The sequence below is a fragment of the Carcharhinus amblyrhynchos genome, chromosome 7, assembly GCF_965287045.1.
Source record: "Carcharhinus amblyrhynchos chromosome 7, sCarAmb.v2.hapA, whole genome shotgun sequence".
NCBI classification, from domain to species: Eukaryota; Metazoa; Chordata; class Chondrichthyes; order Carcharhiniformes; family Carcharhinidae; genus Carcharhinus; species Carcharhinus amblyrhynchos.
Genome location: NC_137330.1, coordinates 121,385,483 through 121,391,214, shown reverse-complemented (window position 1 = coordinate 121,391,214; position 5,732 = coordinate 121,385,483).

Here is a 5,732-nt window from a genome sequence, read left to right as displayed (position 1 = left end):
GACTTTTGATCACTTTGGTGCAAAGCTAGTTTGCTAATGTGAGATAAAAATACATCAATGTCATTGTTGCAAGATGATTGATATATTGCAGGAATCTTATCTATCCAGTTTTAACATAGAACACTACAGCACAAACAGGCCCACGAGTTGCGCCGATCACATCAACACCTACCAATCCATACACCTATCTATAACCCCCAATCCCACTAAATCTGATATACTCATCCAGAAGTCTTTTAAAAGACCCCAGCGAGTTCGCCTCCGCCACCACTGACGGCAGCCGATTCCATTCACTCACCACTCTGAGTGAAAAACTTACCCCTAACATCACTTCTCTACTTGCCTCCCCGCACCTTAAATCTGTGTCCTCTCGTAGCGACCATTTCAACCCGGGGAAATAGCCTCTGAGAATCCACCCTATCTATTCCTCTCAACATTTTGTAAACCTCTATCAGGTCGCCTCTCAACCTTCGTCTCTCCAGGGAGAAGAGTCCCAGCTCCCTCAACCTATCTTCATAAGGCATGCATCCCAATCCAGGCAACATCCTTGTAAATCTCCTCTGTACCCTTTCAATAGCTTCTACGTCCTTCCTATAGTGAGGCGACCAGAACTGCGCACAGTACTCCAAGTGAGGCCTGACAAGGGTCTTATAAAGTTTGCAGCATTACCTCCCGACTCCTAAACTCAATCCCTCGATTAATGAAGGCCAGTACACCATACGCCTTCTTGACCGCATCTTCCACCTGCGAGGCCGACTTAAGAGTCCTGTGGACCCGGACCCCAAGATCCTTCTGCTCTTCAATACTACTAAGACTCCTGCCCTTGATAGTGTACTCGTTCATCCCGTTGGTCCTGCCAAAATGGACGACTACACATTTATCTGCGTTGAAGTCCATCTGCCACTTCTCGGCCCAGTCCTGCATCCTATTTATGTCCTGCTGCAACTTCTGACATCCTTCCAGACCATCCACAACACCACTGACCTTCGTGTCATCAGCGAACTTACTAACCCATCCCTCCACTTCCTCATCTAGGTCATTTATGAAAATGACAAACAGCAAGGGTCCTAGAACAGATCCCTGGGGCACTCCACTGGTGACTGACCTCCATGCCGAAAAAGACCCATCCACAACCATTCTCTGCCTTCTGCAGGCAAGCCAGTTCTGGATCCACAAGGCCAAAGCCCCTTGGATCCCATGCCCTCTCACCTTCTCAAGAAGTCTTGCATGGGGGACCTTATCAAACACCTTGCTGAAGTCCATGTACACCACGTCCACTGCAGTTCCTTCTTCAATGTGTTCAGTCACATTTTCGAAGAACTCAACTAGGCTCGTAAGGCACGACCTGCCCTTGACAAAACCATGCTGACTATTTCTGATCATGCCAAACCTCTCCAAATGCTCGTAAATCTTGTCCCTCAGAAGCCTCTCCATCAGCTTACCAACCACTGAGGTCAGACTCACCGGTCGGTAATTTCCCAGGCTATCTCTGTTCCCTTTCTTGAAAATAGGAACCGCATCTGCAATCCTCCGGAACCTCTCCCGTCTCCATCGACGACGCAAAGATCATCGCCAGGGGCGCTGCAATCACCTCCCTCACCTCCCACAGTATCCTGGGGTACATCCCATCTGGTCCCGGCGACTTATCTATCTTGATAGAATTCAAAAGTTCTAACCAGAGAATGATCTGCAATGAATTTTATTTCCACAAGTTCTCTAATCATTTTGGTGTCTCCTAGAAAGCTATCTTGATCCCCTAATTCACATTTACATGCTGCCTCGTGGTGGCATCATCCCAAAATATCTCAGATTCCACATGCATACTGACATTTCGTTTTACCTCAAGCACCACTTCCCTTGACCTCTTCAGTGTCACTGCTTATCTGACATCTGATACAGAGCAAGAATTTTCTCCAACAAAATATCCCAAAGACCAAAACCATTGTCTTTGACCCCTGTCACCATCGCCATCTGTTCCCCTGGCTGTCAGAAGCTGCACCTAACTGGTGTCATGTTTGAAGCTGAGATGAACTTCAGAGCACATTACTGCATCATCAGTAAAACTGTCCTTTTCCATCTCAGAAGTATCACTTGAATCTGCCCCTCCCTGCCTCAGCTCATGTTGCTGAAATCTTCATCTCCCCCTTCATTACCTCTAGACATAACTCCTGGCTGACCTCCCATCTTCAAACTCCTTGAACTTGAGCCCATTCAAAGCTCTGCTGTCCATGTTCTTCCTTGCACCAAGTCCTATTCACCCAACATACCTGTGTTGGCTGACTAATATTGGTTCCCAGTTAAAGCACTGCCTTAATTTTAAAAATTCTCATTCTTGTCTTCAAATCCTTCTGTGGCTTCGCTTCTCCCTATCTCTATACTCTCATGCAGCCCTACAATCCTCCAAGATCTCTACACATCTCCAATTCTGGACTCATACTCATCCCGATTTTAACTGTTTCACCATTGGCCCTGTGTTCTTGGGCTTTCGTCCTCCTGTTCCTCCATTTAGATGCTGTTTAAAACTCATTAGCGGGCATGTGACTATTTTCCAGGATGTAGATCGGCTGGAGACCTGGGCCAAAAGATGGCAGATGGAATTTAACTCGGACAAATGTGAGGTGATGCCATTTGAAGGGTCTACTGTAGAAAGAAATTATACAGTTTCTGATCGAGCCCTTAGAAATATTAGCATACAGAGGGATCTAGGGGTGCAGATCCACAGTTCCCTGAAGGTGGCAACTCAGGTGGACAAGTTGGTCAAGAAGGCTTATGGCATGCTGGCCTTTATTGGTCAAATCTGAGTGTAGGAATTGGAAAATCATTTTGCAGCTTTGGTTAGGCCGCATTTGGAGTATTGCGCACAATTCTGGTCACCATACTACCGGAAGGATATTGAAGGTGCAGAAGAGATTTGCCAGGATGTTGCCTGGTTTGGAACATATGGATTATGAAGAAGGGTTGAACAAACTTGGATTGTTTTCATTTAAGTGTTGGAGTATGAGGGGGAACTTGATAGAAGTTTACAAGATTATGACAGACTTGGATAGAGTGGATTATCAGAAGGTTTTTCCCAGGATTGAAGGATCAATTACTCAGGGGCATAGTTTGAAAGTGAGCGGAAAAGGTTTAAAAGAGATGTAAGACGCAGCTTTTTCATACAGAGCGTGTTGAATGCCTGGAACACACTGCCGGAGGAGGTGGTGGAAGCAGATTCTATAACAAAGTCGTGGCATTTGGATAGGTACATGAAGAGGCAGGGAATAAAGACATATGGATCATGTAGAGGCAAGAAAATATTAGATTAGAGGGGCATAAGTGCTGACACAGACTTGTTGGGCTGAAGGGTCTGTTCCTGTGCTGTCCTGTTCTTTGTTCTTTGTCTTCTGATATGCCTGCCTGTTTCAGTAGTGCTTGACTCTCCCGATAGGGCTACCAAGACTCTGGAGCTGCCATCTCTCTAATTTGGCCCTCAACATCAAAAACATTCCTGCCATTGTTCAGTAGATATGAGCTTGGAGGTACTTGTTGGCAAGTGTGGCCTCCAAAATTTGACCCTCAAGCCTGTGGGCAAAAAAATCGAGTCCAGTGTCTTTGACTAAACTTTGGTAATTTACTCTAATATCCCTTAAAAGATTTTGTGCAACATTTTCTTTGATCCTGTATACTACTTTGGGATTTTGTAATGTGCAAAATATATAAATGAAAGTTTTTGGATTGCAGTGTGGCTGTAGGAACCTGTTGAGATCACCGTTATTATGGAAGGAGATCTTTCTTGGTGCTCAGCAGAAATTTATTCTGATGGTTCAAAAGGACAGTAGGAGGAGAAGTAATAAGCTGTGGATAACGAAGGAGGTGAAGGAAAGTGTTAAATTACAAGCGGAGGCGTTTAGAGTAGCTAAGTGTAGAGGGCGAGACGAGGATTGGGAGAGGTTTAAATGTCAACAAAGATTGACAAAGAAGTTGATAACGGTAGGAGAAACTATGAAGCTGGGCTAGCGCTTAATGTAAAAAAGGATAGCAAGAGTTTTTATAAATATATAAAAAGGAAGAGGCTGGCTAGGGTGAACGTTGGACCCTTAGAGGATGAGAAGGGGGACTTAGTGGTAGGGGATGGGGATATGGCTGAGGTCTTGAATAACTTTTTTGTTTCTGTCTTCACGGAGGAGGACGTGAATAATTTGCCGGGTGTTAGAGATGGAAAGGTGGTAGGACTGGAGGGTCTTAATGACATTACTGTTACTAGAGAGGCGGTGCTCGACAGACTGGAGGGGCTGATTGTGGACAAGTCCCCAGGACCGGATGGAATGCATCCGAGGGTTCTGAAAGCAATGGCGGAGGTGATAGTGGATGCCTTGGTGGTTATTTTCCAGACATCGCTGGATTCCGAGGAAGTGCCGGAAGGTTGGAAAACGGCTAATGTTACGCCGTTGTTTAAGAAGGGTGCCAGGCAAAAGGCAGGGAATTATAGGCCGGTTAGTTTAACGTCTGTTGTAGGTAAAATGTTAGAATCCGTCATCAAGGAGGAAATAACGAGGCATCTTGAAGGGAATTGCTTGATAGAGCAGACGCAGCACGGTTTCGTTAAAGGAAGTCGTGTCTGACAAATTTACTGGAGTTCTATGAGGATGTGTCTAGGGCGGTGGATAGAGGAGAGCCGGTGGATGTGGTCTTTCTTGATTTGCAGAAGGCGTTTGACAAGGTACCTCACAAGAGGTTATTGCAGAAGGTCAGGGGACATGGAGTTGGGGGTACGGTGTTAGTGTGGATAGAGGATTGGTTGTCAAATAGGAGGCAGAGAGTGGGGGTCAATGGGTGCTATTCGGATTGGCGGATGGTGACTAGTGGAGTGCCCCAGGGATCGGTGCTGGGGCCTCAGCTATTTACCATTTATATAGATGATCTGGAGGAGGGAACCGAGTGTATGGTGTCAAAATTTGCTGATGACACCAAGATTGGTGGAACGGCGAATTGTGCAGAGGGTGTGGAGAGTCTACAGAAGGATCTAGATAGGCTGGGTGAATGGGCCAGGAAATGGCAAATGGAATTTAATGTTGGCAAGTGCAAGGTGGTCCACTTTGGTAGGAAGGACTATTACTTACGTGGAGAAAAACTGCAGCAGGCGACGGTGCAGAGGGACCTCAGGGTCCTTGTGCATGTCGCAAAAACCCAGCTTGCAGGTGCAGCAGGTGGTCAGGAAGGTGAATGGGATGCTGGCCTTCATAGCGAGGGGGATTGAATACAAAAGTAGGGAGGTCTTGCTGCGGCTGTATAGGGCATTGGTGGAGTACTGTGTGCAGTTTTGGGCGCCGGACTTACGCAAGGATATTTTGACCTTGGAGGGAGTGCAGAGGAGGTTTACTAGGCTGATGCTGGAGTTGAGGGGGTTGAGCTATGAGGAGAGGCTGAATAAATTAGGCTTGTACTCGTTAGAGTTTAGAAGAATGAGGGGAGATCTCATTGAGACGTATAAGATGATGAATGGGATGGATAGGATAGAGGTGGAGAGACTCTTCCCACTCAGAAAGGATAGTAGGACTAGGGGGCACAGCCTCAAGATAAAGGGGGGGCGGTTTAGAACGGAGTTGAGGAGGAACTTCTTTACTCGAAGGGTGGTGAATCTCTGGAATTCTCTGCCCGTTGAGGTGGTGGAGGCTGCCTCGCTAAATGTTTTTAAGACGCGGGTTGATGGGTTTTTGATAAGAGAGGGGATTAAGGGTTATGGGGAGAGGGCG